This window comes from Carcharhinus amblyrhynchos, unplaced genomic scaffold (genome assembly GCF_965287045.1).
Source record: "Carcharhinus amblyrhynchos unplaced genomic scaffold, sCarAmb.v2.hapA scaffold_40, whole genome shotgun sequence".
Classification (NCBI taxonomy): domain Eukaryota; kingdom Metazoa; phylum Chordata; class Chondrichthyes; order Carcharhiniformes; family Carcharhinidae; genus Carcharhinus; species Carcharhinus amblyrhynchos.
The window spans coordinates 4,870,374-4,884,518 of NW_027649781.1; the positions used below are offsets into that span (position 1 = coordinate 4,870,374).

General features: G+C 46.8%; 1 protein-coding gene across 7 annotated transcripts in view; it reads right to left on the bottom strand.

The window, feature by feature from the left end:
* The window catches only part of LOC145335766 (ras/Rap GTPase-activating protein SynGAP-like), a 565,240-nt gene that overhangs the window by 336,144 nt on the left and 214,951 nt on the right, over positions 1-14,145 (bottom strand). The window contains exon 1 of one of the 7 annotated variants that reach the window (XM_080181496.1): positions 9,610-9,720. The exons of the other annotated variants lie outside the window; for them this stretch is intronic. The gene's annotated coding sequence lies outside the window, so the exon portion shown is untranslated. Of the gene's footprint in view, positions 1-9,609; positions 9,721-14,145 lie in introns of those variants that run through there. 7 annotated transcript variants of the gene reach the window in all.

Below are 14,145 nucleotides of genomic sequence, written 5' to 3' on the forward strand. Positions count from 1 at the left end.
CTCGAAGGGCTGGATGGCCTACTCCTGCTCCTATTTCTTATGTTCTTATGTTCTTATGTACACATTCACCTCTCGCTTCCCCCTCCTCCCCGGCCACCTATGGTCCCTCACCACAAGCCTACCTTTGCGCGGTAATTGCAAACTGGCAAGGCACTGGTGGACAAGAAGGAACTGCCCTCCCATCTACTGTCAGCACCCTCCCTATTGCCTGTCAACCCAGCCAACCCAAATCCTCAGCTCCAGTGGAGTAGGGCAGAGGCATTCAAAAATGCCACCTGCAGACTTGGCAGGAGAAAACTAGCAGCCTGCCACCAGTCAGGCTGTGGTCACTGAGGTAGCACTGCTTATGGACACAAGGACAGGTAAAGGCAGGGAGCATGAAGAGTATTCCCATATGCAGAGGGATATAGGTGTTCAAGTGCATTAGTCACAAAAAACAGATGCACCAAGCAGACTCATGTGGTGCTATCCTTATTATAGAAGCATAGAAACACCGAGCACCGGGTAGTGCCAAGGGAGTAGGGGGGAGGGCAGGGCCTGAGGAATGGGGCCAGAAGGGAGTGGAACCAGACTGAGAATGAAGGAAGGAAAGAGGGGAAGGAATGGGGGAAAACTCTGCGTGCGTGTTGACGTTAATGGTGGGGTTGGGGATTGCAGGCCGAGTCTGGTCATCAGGAAGCTGGCCATCAACGGGGTGGAGTGGTCAGGGTCAGTGAGTGAATGGTAAATAACTGGGAGGCTGGCAATGGCGTGGGGGTGAGAGTTGGGGTTGTTGTCCTGTTATATTGGGAGATCGGTGCATGTGCACTGGCCCCCTCAGCAGTCGGATGCCGCCTGTCGGGGTGGGATTAGGCCCAACCTCCTCCCCCACTGCTATAAAGTCCTTGATGGCCTCTGGTGCAGAGTGCTGGAAATCTGTTTAACTAAGCTTGCCCAAAAAGAGGCAGGAAAGATCCCCGTATTCCTATCCGTTGAGGACTTAGTTTTTTGGGGGGGGAAATCATGCCCAATCTCCTGATCCTGACTTCCCCTCATACCCCTGGATCCCTTTAATCCCAAGAGCTACATCTACGTCTTCTTGAAATCACACAATGTTTTGGCCTCAACTTCTTTCTGTGGTTGTGAATTCCACAGATTCACCACCCTCTGGCTGAAGAAATTTTTCCTCACTTCAATCCTAAAAGGTTTATCCTTTATCAACAAACTATGATTCCTCGTTCTGAACTCCCCCACTATCAGGAACACTCTGACTCTATTCTTTCTAATCCTGTTAGAATTTCATAAGTTTCTATGAGATCCCTCTCACTCTAAACTCCAATGACTATAATCCTAACTGACTCAGTCTCTTCTCCTGTGCCAAACCTGCCATTCCAAAAATCAGCCTGATAAACCTTCGCTACACTCTCTCAGATAGGGACACCAAAACTGCACACAATACTGCAGGTGTGGCATGAGAGGAATTGAACACGGAAGTAAGGATGCCATACTGCCCATTAGTGAGACTGAATCTTAAATGCTGTGTGAAGGTTCGGTCTCCTTATTTAATGGAAGATATAAATGCATTGGTGACAGTTCAGAGATTTATTAGATTCATAACCTGGAATGATTGGGTTGTCTTATGAGAGAAATTGGATAGACTGGAGTTTAAAAGGGTGATGGGTGACTTGATTGGAGTATTTCAGATTCTGAATAGTCATGACGAGGTGGACAACAAAAGGATTTTTCTTCTTGTGGGCGAGGGCACTGATTTAAAATGAGAGATTGCCCTTTTGGACAGAGAGGAGGAGAAGGTTGTGCGACTTTGGAACTGCCTCAGAAGGTGGTGGAGACGATATTGTTGGATATTTATAAGGCGAAGGTAAACAGGTTCTTGTTAGGCAAGGGAAACAAAGGCTATTGGAGGTAGATGGGGAACATGGAACTTGAAACGCAAAGAGGTTTGAATAGCCAACAACTGTTCCAATTTAGTATGTCTGGAACATCGAAGGCGGGCAGTAAGATAAAGCACACGGGTAGTCGGTTGACTTTTGGATGGTATAACTGGATGGTTTGATTTATAAAATTGATTTGGAATTGTTGCTTGTGTTTTATTACAGTCAAGGGTACACAATGTTGATCAATGACAGGGGAGGTGCAGGTGGGACAGCTGGCCACGCGCAATCATGCAGCCAATTAAATATGCCAAGGCGAGAGCCCCTGCCAAGCACATGGCAAGGATGAGCAGGAAGATCCAGCTCAGAGAAAACAAATTCTCCTCATGTCTGTCCTATAAGGGCGATTCTGAATTTTAAAACAGTTCCGCCTGGTTCTGGTTTTTCACACCCGCTCGGCCCCTCACGCCACCTCCCTTCCTCAATCCCCGTTAACCTTGAACTGCCCTCTGTTGTCCTCAACTCTCAACACTTCGCCATGCAACACTTGATTTGACACTTGCCCTGCCTTCTGCAGACATTAACCTTCCCTGTGTAGTCCAGCTTCCCCACTCTGTCCCTAGGAATCTTTACAGGGCTGCCTTCTCCACCCCCACCTCCACCCCTCTCTCTATCAGCCTCCACCCGATCTCAGTGCCTCCTCCTCCTTGGTTCAAAGAAGCAGAGAAAGCAGCTCCTCCTCAGACCAAATCCACCAGGAAACCCACCTCGTCTGCTGCACACCACCTTCAAACGGTCCTGAATCTGAAGGTGCATGCTTCTTGTTTGCTGCCTCCTTCACTCCAAAAGTACAGTTAAACCTGGTGAATTTGTGCTCTAATGAGTGGCCGTGAAATGCTATGGTATTATAAAGAGGTTTCCTATCACTTGCTATCAGGAAACAGCATCCACCGTCAATCTGCAGCCAATCTACAACCAACTATCCTCCCACTGGAAGCTGACATGCTGCCTCCTGATCAATGAAGTGTTCCCTGCCTCCTCATTTCCCATTCTCGGAAACTTCACCATATCTCCTTCTCCGTGTCCTGTTTTCCCTCTTTCTTCTCCTCCTTCTCAGCTGCTTGCTGTATCATTATGCCTGTGCTCTTATGATGATCGTCTTGTGCAGGATGCAGCAGACTGTGACATGTTGTACCACATGATTTGGTGAGCACTGCAAGGGTCCTCTGGAAGAGTCCTGGCAGTACAAGCATTGCTTAAGCAACTCAAAGGCCTGCTCAGTGACACTGTGTGTGGCAGCAAGCCTTTGGTTTCATATCTGCTGCTCACGTGTATGGGTGTTTGAGTTCCAAACTACAGCCAAGCCCCAAGTGACCATAAGACCATAAGATGTAGGAGCACAAGTAGGCCATTCAGCCCATTGAGTCTGCTCCGCCATTCCAGATGGTCATGGCTGATCTCATCTTGGCCTCATCTCCACTTTTCTGCCCATGCCCCATAAAGCCTTCTAATTAAAAACTTCTCTATCTGCATAAATTGGTTTCGTGTTCCGGCATCCACTGCACTCAGAGGTAGAGAATTTCACAGATTCATGACCCTTTGAGTAAAGTAATTTCCCCTCATTTCTGTTTTAAATCTGCCATTAGCCTAAAGCTATGGCCTCTCGTTCTAGAATATCTAGAATAACAAGAGGAAATATCTGTTCTATGTCCCCTTCAGTAACTTATACATATATAGGGGTGGTCCTTCCTGCTGCTGAACATCTGTCTGGCTGTGTGATGTTAAAGAGAGGCTACTTAACTGCATTATCAAGGGCATCGCTATCCATCTAATATGTATATTTCTGGCACACAGTCTCTGCAGCCATGCTAACCAAAATGGAGAATTCTGTGGATAATGTGTCTGTGTTGCAGACAAAGCATTGTGGCATTGAAACTATGGGTGCCTTTTGGCAAAGATCAAGGGCAGAATTCTCCAGCTGCACTGGTCTGAAAGCTGCAAATTCCTGTCCAACCGTCAATGGCGTTTCACATTCTCCACAACCCACCCACTAAAATTCCAGAGGCGGGCGGGATGGGAGACTTCCAGCCCCAGTGTCATAGATCAAGCATCAGATCAAGCCAAAGATTAAGGGTGCAATGTAGCTTGGAGCTTGTACGTCTCTTTTGTGGGGACCTTGAATTGAATTCATTTTGAATTGGTTTTTGGAGCAAGCAAAGAGATGGATTTGGGTCTGCCCGGTTCATTCTGTGTATTTTTTGACTTTGTAATTTTAAGAATGGAGTAAAAAAGGTTTTAAAAATATGGGCATCATGTAGTCAAAGGTAAATGCCCAGCTCCTTAGCCTCCCTAAACCTAATGAGGCTGATAGGGGGTCAATTGAAGGCTTCAAGACTGAAATCGATAGATTTCAGTTGGGTAAGGGGTATATATGAACATAAGAAATAAGAGCAGGATTAGGCCATTCAGCCTATTGAGCCTACACCGCCAGTTGATTAAGTTCACAGCTGATCTGATTGCAGCTTTAACTCCACTCTACTCCATGCCCACTCCCTACCCATCACTCTCCATTCCCATAACGATCAGAAATCTGTCAAGCTCAGTCCCGAATGGATTCAATGACCCAGCCTCCAGTGCTTGCTGGGGGGAAGAAGATTTCCCACTAATGTCCAGCCAATTTCTTTTTCAATCACCAAGTGTCTCCACCTCCATAGGCCGCAAGTTCCAGATAATTACCACGCAAAGTATATTCTACTTTGGATGCCCACCACTCCCTCCCCACCCCCAAAGAATATATTTAAGAAAGGAGTAGATTTGTAGACATTGAAGGAGTCAAAGGGTTGGAGGGAGAGCTCAGGAATATGGCATTGCAATACAAGATCAGCCATGATTATGTTAAATGGTGCAGCAGGCTCAAAGGGCCGAATGGCCTATTCCAGCTCCTATTTTGTATATTTCTACGTAAAGGTTCGGCACAACTTCCCTGCTTTTGTACTCAATGCCTTATATATCTCCTGATCCAAACTTCACCTGCATTGACCAGCAAGAGTTCAGGAGCAGGGAAGCCAGACCACCTTTTCTCTCCCCTCCTTATGCCCAAGCCTCAAAATCAACTGTAGAGTCCACAACTACACCCCAGCTGACAGTAGCATTGAACATTCTGAAGCACATGCGATGGACAGAGCAGAGTGGCTCCACAGATCAGATCAAAGCTATGAATGATGATGGGCTGTTAAACAACTCATTGGAGGAGGAGGCTCCACTAATATCCCCATCCTCAATGACAGAGGAGCCCAGCTTATCAGAGCAAAAGATTGGACAACCACTTCCAGCCAGACATGTTGAGTGAGCCCAGCCTCCCAGCATCTCAAAATATCAGTCTTCAGCCAATTTGATTTTCTCCACATGATATCAAGTAATGTCTGAAGGTACTGGATATGGTAAATGCTATGAGCCCTGACAATATTCCTGGCTAAAGTACTGAAGACTTTTGCTCCAGAACCTGCCACATTCCTAGCCAAACTGTTCCAATAAAGCTGGAACACTGGCATCTACCCAACAATGTGGAAAATTGTCCAAGTATGTCCTGAACACAAAATGCAGGACAAATCTAAGCCAGCCAATTACCACCCCATCGGTCTACCCTTGATCATCAGTAAAGTGATAGAAGGGGTCATTAACAGTGCAATCAAGCAGCACTTACTCAGCAATAATCTGCTCATTAGTGCTCAGTTGCTGACCTCATTATAACCTTGGTCCAAGCACAGAAAAAAAGAGTTGAATGCCAGAAGTGAGGTGACAGTGACTGCCTTTGACATCAAGGCAGCATATTACTGAGTGTGGCATCAAGAATCCCTAGCAAAACTAGAGTCATTGGCAATCAGAGGGAATACTCTCCACTGGTTGGAGTCATTCCTGGCACAAAGGAAGATGGTTGTGGTGATTGGAGGTTAGTTTTCTGGGCTCCAGGACATCACTGCAGGAGTTCCTCAAGGTAGTGTCCTAGGCACAACCGTCTTCAGCTGCTTCAACAATAAACTTCCTTCCGTCATAAGGTCAAAAGTGGGGATGTTTGCTGATGACTCCACAATGTTCAGCACCATTCATGACTCCTTGGATACTGAAGCGGTCTGTGCACATATGTAACAAGAGCTGGACAATATCCAGGCTTGGGCTAGTAAATAATATTAATGCCACCCAAGTACTAGGCAATGATCTTTTCCAATTGGAGAACCCAACCATCTCCCTTTGACATTCAGTAGCATTACCATCGTTGAACCCCCCCCACCCGCAACATCCATTGATCAGAAAGATAAATACTGTGGCTCCAAGAGCAGATCAGAGGTCAATGAGTAACTCATTTCCTGACTCCCCAAGGCACAAGTCGACAGTGTGATGGCATACTGTCCACTTGCCTGTATGAGTTCAACTCCAACAAGAGTCAAGAAGCTCAACGACATTTCAGATCAAACAAACTATCTTATTGGCACCCCATCCATCATCTTTAACACTCGTCTCCAACACTGATGCACAGTGGCAGCCAAGTGTACCAGCTACAAGATGCACTGCAGTCTCCTTGGACAAAACCTCACAAACCCATGACCTCTACCACCTAGAAGGACAAAGGAAGCAGATGCCTAAGAATATCACTATCTGGAGGTCCCCCTCCCAGTCATTCACATCCTGACTTGAAAATATATCACCGTTCCTTCATTGTCACTGGCTCAAAATCCTGCAGCTCTCTCTCTCTGACAGCATTGTGGGTGTACCTATACCACATGGGACTGCCACGACTCAAAAAGCAGATCACCCCCACCTTCTCAAACAAAGAACAACACAGCACAGGAAACAAGCCTTTCGGCTCTACAAGCCCGCGCCGCCCGTTTTAACATTCAGCGAGTGCCTCTTTCCAATCCTTCGTCTACCTACGACTTTGTCTACGCCTCTTGGACTCCACAATAAAGGGGTGCAAATTTAGAGAATTATATGTGCACCAGAATAAGAGAGGTCTAATTTAGGGATAATTTGTTAACACCAATCAGCCTAAAAGCACATTTTTGGGGTGTGGGAGGAAACTGGAGCACCCGAAGAAAACTCAAGCAAGCACGGGGAGAATGTGCAAACTCCCACAGACACCGACCCAAGTCAGAGATCCGACCCAGGTTCATGTATCTGCACAGCAAACAGTAATAGTCACTGAGCTCAAGGGCAACGAGGATAGAGAACAGATGTTGATCTGGCCAGCAATGTCACATCCCAGGAACAATGAGAAAACAAGATAACCTTTGGTTTGCAATGTTCATGCCTCCAAGCTGTTGAGCTATCAGGTTAGAATCTCTTCTAAAGCTGATTGACCACCCTCAGAGTGCTGTGCACAATGCTGCTCTCCATATTATACAAAGGAGGAACTATAGAAAGTACAGGAAAAGGTTTACAAGGATGATTGGCAAGTTCTAACTGTCAGGAAAGATTGAAGAAACTGTGGCACTTTCCCCTATAAAACAGAAGGCTCAGATAGAGCTCAATGGGGGTTAACATAGAGAGAGAGATCTCCACTTGGATTGAGGCCAGAGCTAAGGATCATAAATGTAAGATTGTCATGAATAAATCCAATCAGGAATTTAGCAGAAACTTCTTGACCCAGAGAGCAATTATAATGCGGGAACTGGTACCAGAAGGTATGGTCGGGGCAAAATAGTTCAGACACATCTTTTGGGAAGCTAGCTGGGTACATGAAGGAGAATGGAATAGAAGAATGAGTTGAAATGGAGAAGAGGCTGAGGTTTTGCAGAAACAATGGTACTGACCCCTGGATTGAGTGAGGCACCAGGTTCTGTGATGATTCTTGTTTGGAGCAACACAATGCCACAGAACAACTCAGATGATGGTCAATTAAAGTTTTTGAGAAGTTTTGCTTAAACAGCATGCCTTCAATGGTGTAATCAGGAGAGATGACTGGGCCTGACAGCAGAAAAGAAAGAGAAGCAGAAAAGCTCCAGGCACCAGAATTAGATGGAGATGGGCAAAGGAGGGTAGGATGGGAAAAATATGTCATGAAATCAGTTCTGAGCAGCCTCTCTCTAATTTTATGCTTCAACGCCTTGGGGATTTCCCACCAGAGAGAATAGTTCCTCGGGGTAGTGTCCAGGGCCCAACTATTTTCAGCTGCTTTGCCAATGACGCCACACTCCTAAGGTCAGAAGTGGAGACATTGGCTGATTTGCACAATGTTCAGCACCATTTCCAACTCCTCAGATACTGGATCAGTCCATGTCCGAAGGCAGCAAGATGTGAACAGTACCCAGGCTTGGGCAGATATGTGGCATAACACTCATATCACACACCAGCCAGGCAATGACAGTCTCCAGCAAGAGAAAATGGGCCCGTGGGAACAATGGTGCAAAAGTTCCCTTTGGAAGTGCAGTGGTTTCTGGTGAGATGACACCGAAGGAAGGTCATAATGTAACTGTAAACATCTCACTCAAGAAAATTGTGTAACCCATTCTGCATAAAGTGTAACGCTCAATTTTATCAAAAAATGCATACATCAAAGCCCCTCGTTGGACAAAGAACAATACAGTCCATAGCCTAGTGGTGCTCTGACGAGGAACAAGTGGGAGTCAGATACAGACTGGAATCTAATTGAGGGGTTCAAACAGTTTGTCTATAGAATAATGGATACCTGGGAGTATCAAACTGGAATTACAAACTGGAATTTAATCGAGGGGTTCAGATGGTTTATATATAGAATAATGGATACCTGGGAGTGAATTACAAACTGGAATCTAATCGAGGGGTTCAGATGGTTTATATATAAAATAATGGATACCTGGGAGTGAGTTACAGACTGGAATCTAATCGAGGGATTCAGATGGTTTATATATGGAAGAATGGATACCTGGGAGTGAGTTACAGACTGGAATCTAATCGAGGGGTTCAGATGGTTTATATATAGAATAATGGATACCTGGGAGTGAGTTACAGACTGGAATCTAATCAAGGGGTTCAGATGGTTTATATATAGAATAATGGATACCTGGGAGTGAATTACAAACTGGAATCTAATCGAGGGGTTCAGATGGTTTATATATAGAATAAAGGATATCTGGGAGTGAGTTACAGACTGGAATCAAATCGAGGGGTTCAGATGGTTTATATATAGAATAATGTATACCTGAGAGTGAGTTACAGACTGGAATCTAATCGAGGGGTGCAGATGGTTCATTGATGGGAGTGATTGGGAGGCAGCTTACAAGTACATATGCCGCCGTGGCTATATAAGCAGCTCTGGTGAACCTATTCCAGCTCCTCTTGGTTAAGACGCGTGGGCTCTTGTTCATTTTAACATGGGAATCCTTCACACGATAGATTTTCCTTTAGCATTCATTTGCTGCTGATGTTTTTTCCAAGCGTTCTCATGGAGAACACCGCTATGTCTGCCCTCTGTCTCAAGGAGGGATAATAGCAATGATTACTGAAGGAACCCACAGACTACAAGCAAGCACTCAAGGAGACAATCTACATCAATGTAATATCTGTGTGGTGTGTGTCTGTGTGTGTGTGTGTGTGTGTGTATGTGTGTGGGGACATATCACACACACACAGAATAAGGCAATACAGGTATTTAACAGAATAAGTCAGCCTCAGGCAAACTCCCTCCATTTTGGATACGAGAAGGAATTAAAAGGCAGCCCAGTCTAGCACTGCATGACAAGATAGGGTTAACCAATGTGCTTACCTGCAAGCTTTCTGCTGCTTACTCGCTATGCACTGTATCCTGTCAGGGTGACACGGAGCCTTGGTGCCTGCTTCCATCCAGCTCTCTCTGCAGCTGACAGCCCATCACTGCCCAATCCTCCTCCACCCCCCCTGCAGAGACTCAGCACCCCCCCCCCACTCTCCCCCACCAGCCCCACCACCACTACCACCCACCACTGCCAACAACAACCCTTTTGACTTATTAACAGATCTGCCTGCTGTGTAACCAACCGAGCTCCATTTCCACCCCAGTGCCCCAAGCAGCCCGCTCGCCACAACCCAGGCTGCTTGCCAAGACCACCCCGGGGGCACACGCAAAGGACAGCCCAGTACCAGGAGGATGAGGAGGTTGCATTCGCTTCTCTCTCTCTCTCTCTCTCCCCCCTCCCCTCTCTGTCCTTCCGTTCTTCACCCTCTCTCTCCCTCTCCACACACACTTCCTCCTTCAGCAAGCAGTTCCACACTCACAGAATGAGTGAATGAGAGACAGCCACGCAAACATGCCTCCTTTACCCCCTTCCTCCTCCTCCTCTTCCTCCTATCTCTCCCACCCCTGCATTTTTATTGCAGATGGTTATTTCCCAAAACCATTAAAAAAGTCATCATTCCTCTCATTCTTCAGATTCAGCCAATCGGAAAGCTACCTCCCAGGAGAAGACTCTACCCTCCCTCTCCATGGCAACCAGAAAGCCCACGATGAAGACCTTTAACCCTTGCAAGTGTGGCCTGATTGTAAAGGCAGCAACCTCATAGGGAGGGTATCATATCGCCAGGGCAGAAGGTGGGGGGGGGGGGGGGGGGGGTGGTAGGGGATTGGGGGGGGGGGTGGGTGTAGGACGTTAGGAGAGGGCATGGTTGTGGTGGGGGAAATGTCCTGTTTGCAGTCAAAGGTGTAAGCTGTGATCATTTCAAGGCAGTCGCCTTGTTACCTAGTAACAGTATCAGCAGCAATTAGTCTCTCTAAGATTGAACGAGGATACGGATGGCTGCAGTCCACACACGCTCACTCACACATAGACATACTCACACACGCACAAACAGACACATACACACGCTCACACACATGCTCACTCACACTCATACATGCTCACACATGTGTTCACACACATATACACAGATTTACACACACACCCTCACACAGACTTACACACACAGACTTATGCACACATACACACTCATCCCACACACAAATGCACACTCATTGACACAGACACAAACACATGCACGTAGACACAGACCCATACACAGACTTAGATATGCATCTATACACACACATGCACACACTCACACATACACAAAGACATGTGTACACATTCACACTTACCACACATACAAACTCTCTCACTTATGCACACACACAGAGACACATACTCAGAGTCATTGAAGTTTACAGCATAGAAACAGGCCCTTCGGCCCAACTTGTCCATGCCGCCCTTTTTTAAAACCCTAAGCTAGATGCAATTACCGGCGTTTGGTCCATTTCCCTCTACACCCATCTTACCTATGCTTTTTAAAAAACAAAATTGTACCTGCCTCTACTATTCCCTCTGGCAGCTTGTTCCAGATACTCACCATCCTCTATGTGAAAAAACTGCCCCTCTGGACCCTTTTGTATCTCTCACCTTAAACCTATGCCCCCTAGTTTTAGAGTCCCCTACCTTTTGGGAAAAGATGTTGACTATCTTGTCTGTGCCCCTCATTATTTTACAGTCCTCTATAAGATCACCCCTCCTACGCTCCAGGGAAAATAGTCCCAGTCTATCCAGTCTCTTCTTATAACTTAAGCCATCAAGTTCCAGTCCACTCACTCACACATATAGACACACTCACTGAAACACACACACAGACATGCACAAGCACACACGAGCTCACCACACACAAACACTCACACAGATACTCACTCACACAGACAATGACAGTCATGCTCACACAGACACTCACGCACACAGACTTACACATGTATATATACACCACAAACACACTCACTCACACACTGACACTCATGCACACACACAGACACACTTACTCATGCACACATACTTAGGCACACACACAGATACACATATTCACCTACACACACTGATGCACACGCACTGACACACACACAGATACTCATGCACACACAGACACACTCTCTCATGCACATAGACTCACACACACAGACTTATACATGCATACACACACTCACCACAAACACACTCATTCATACACATGCATTCACACACACATATGCACTCAGTCACACTTACACACACTGAAGCACATAATAAATAGGAGCAGGAGTAGACCATTTAGCCCCTTGAGCTTGGTGTGCCATTTAGAAAGATCACTTGGTTGATCTGACAATGACTTTAACTCCACTTTCCCATCCATATCCCTTCGGTGCCATTGCCTAGGAACAATGATGGCAAGTTTAAGAGAGTTTGCTTGTTATTAAAGGTAAACATCTAAAGAAAACCAGCAGCTAGTAAGAGATGTGGCGGCGATCTCCGCTGAGTCATTGGACAATTTATACCGCCCTTTAGACTCTCAGAAATAAACGTCAGCTCATACGTACAAACCCAAAAATTAGGAGTGGAGTAGGCCAGTCAGCCCCTCGAGCCTGCTGCATCATTCAGTAAGATCATGGCTGGCCTGATCATAATTTCAACCCCACATTCCTGCCTACCTTCAATGACCTATCAACAGTACCACCGCCGCCACCCCGCTCCCCCCCCCCCCGCCCAACCCCGGCGCTCCCTTGGTAAATTGAGAATCTAGCTCGCTCTGCTTTAAAAATATTCAAAGACTCCACATTCACTGTTTTTTGACCTTCTGAGATCCAGGACCCTCCAAAAGCAAATAATTCTCCTTGTGCCTGTTTTAGTTGAACATCCCCTTATTTTTAAACATTGAACCCTTAGTTCTAGATTCTCCCACAAGATGAAAAATTCCCTGCACATCCACCCTGTCAAGATCCCGCCCCTCAGGATCTCAAATGTTTCCATTTCTCTGCTCCTGCTTCTGTTGCACGGTAAAACCCAACCACAGAAAATCAGGGTGACTGCTGTTGAAATATTGTAATTTAGTGACCAGATATTAGTTTCCTGCAATGCCACCCAACCTCGCTGGGCCAAAGAGGGACCAAAGTGGATTGAGACCCATCCCTACGAGGTATTCTGGATTTTCTTCTTCAGAGTTAAGCAGAATTTTGATCTTACATTTTCTTTCTCTTTCCTCCCTTTCTCCCTCTGTCTCTGAATTTAATCTTCCTTTCTCTATCTTCCCTGATTTGACCTGCATGGCCTTTGAGCACCATATGGGGGACAGTGACCGTGGTGGGTGGGGGGGCGCTTGAACGGCTGGGGAGACGATTACTTTCATTGTGGTCAGCCAATCGTATGCAGGCTTTACCCCATCTGCTCCCCACCCCCTCCCGGCCAACACCCTGAGTGACTGAGCCTGAATGAGGCAGGTTGCGAATATCACAGAACTTGATGACAAAGGCACAGCCTGACCATTCAGCCCCATCAGTCTGTGCTGGTCCATATGTTCCACATGAATCTCCTCCTACCTCCTTCTCCTATTCGCTAAACTTTCTACTGCTTTCTCCTGCCATGTGCCCCTGAAGAGTCCTCTTCAATGCATCTCTGCCAATCACCTCAACCACTCCCTATGGTAACAGATCCCATGCGCTTTGCGCAAAGGAGTTTGGCCTGAATTTCCACTCAGATTGATCAGTGGGCTGCCCTATATTGCTGGCTCCTCACTCAGGGCGTGTCCACCAGAGGAAATACTCTTCCCATGTCCACGCAATTGTGAGGAATCGCAAAGACTTTTGCCAACTGCCTTTGCTTTTTGATGTGAAAGATAGCCCCCAACCCTTTTTGACGGATGCCCAATGTCAGCCATGGCTCAGTGGGTGGGTAGGCCTCCCACCTCTGAATCATGGGATCATGGGTCCAAGTCCCATTCCAGAGAGTAAAGCCCAAAGTAAAGTGTGCAGTACCGAGAAAGTCCAGCACTGTCGGAGGTGCTGTTTCTTTGCTAGACTAAGGGCCCCACCCACCCGCCCCCCCGCCCCCAGCCCCCCTACACCCACCACCCCAGTCAGTCCACCTACTCAAACAAACTGTGAAAGATGGCACCTATTACAAAGAAGAGCAGAGACAATGGTGGTGGGGTGGGAGCGGGAGGCTGGGAGGTGGGTGGGGGATTCTCCCCAGTGACTCAGCGACCAATATTGATCCAGCTCCCAAAACATCACAGAGAAAGAACAGGTTATCTGGCCGTTAACACATTGCTGTTAGTGGGAGCTTGCTGTGGGCAAATTGGCAGCCGCATTTCGACACTGCACCCGGGGGGGGGGGGCGGGGGGTTCCGAAAGGACTTGCTTTTTCTGTTGGATGTCCTGAGCTTGTGTAAAACAAACGGAGCTTATATAAATGCAAGCCTTCCTTACTTTGACCCTGTCAGTTCTAGATGTCAGCCTTGCCACAAGGTTTTTTTTTAAAATGCACCATCTCCAAAGCCTCGT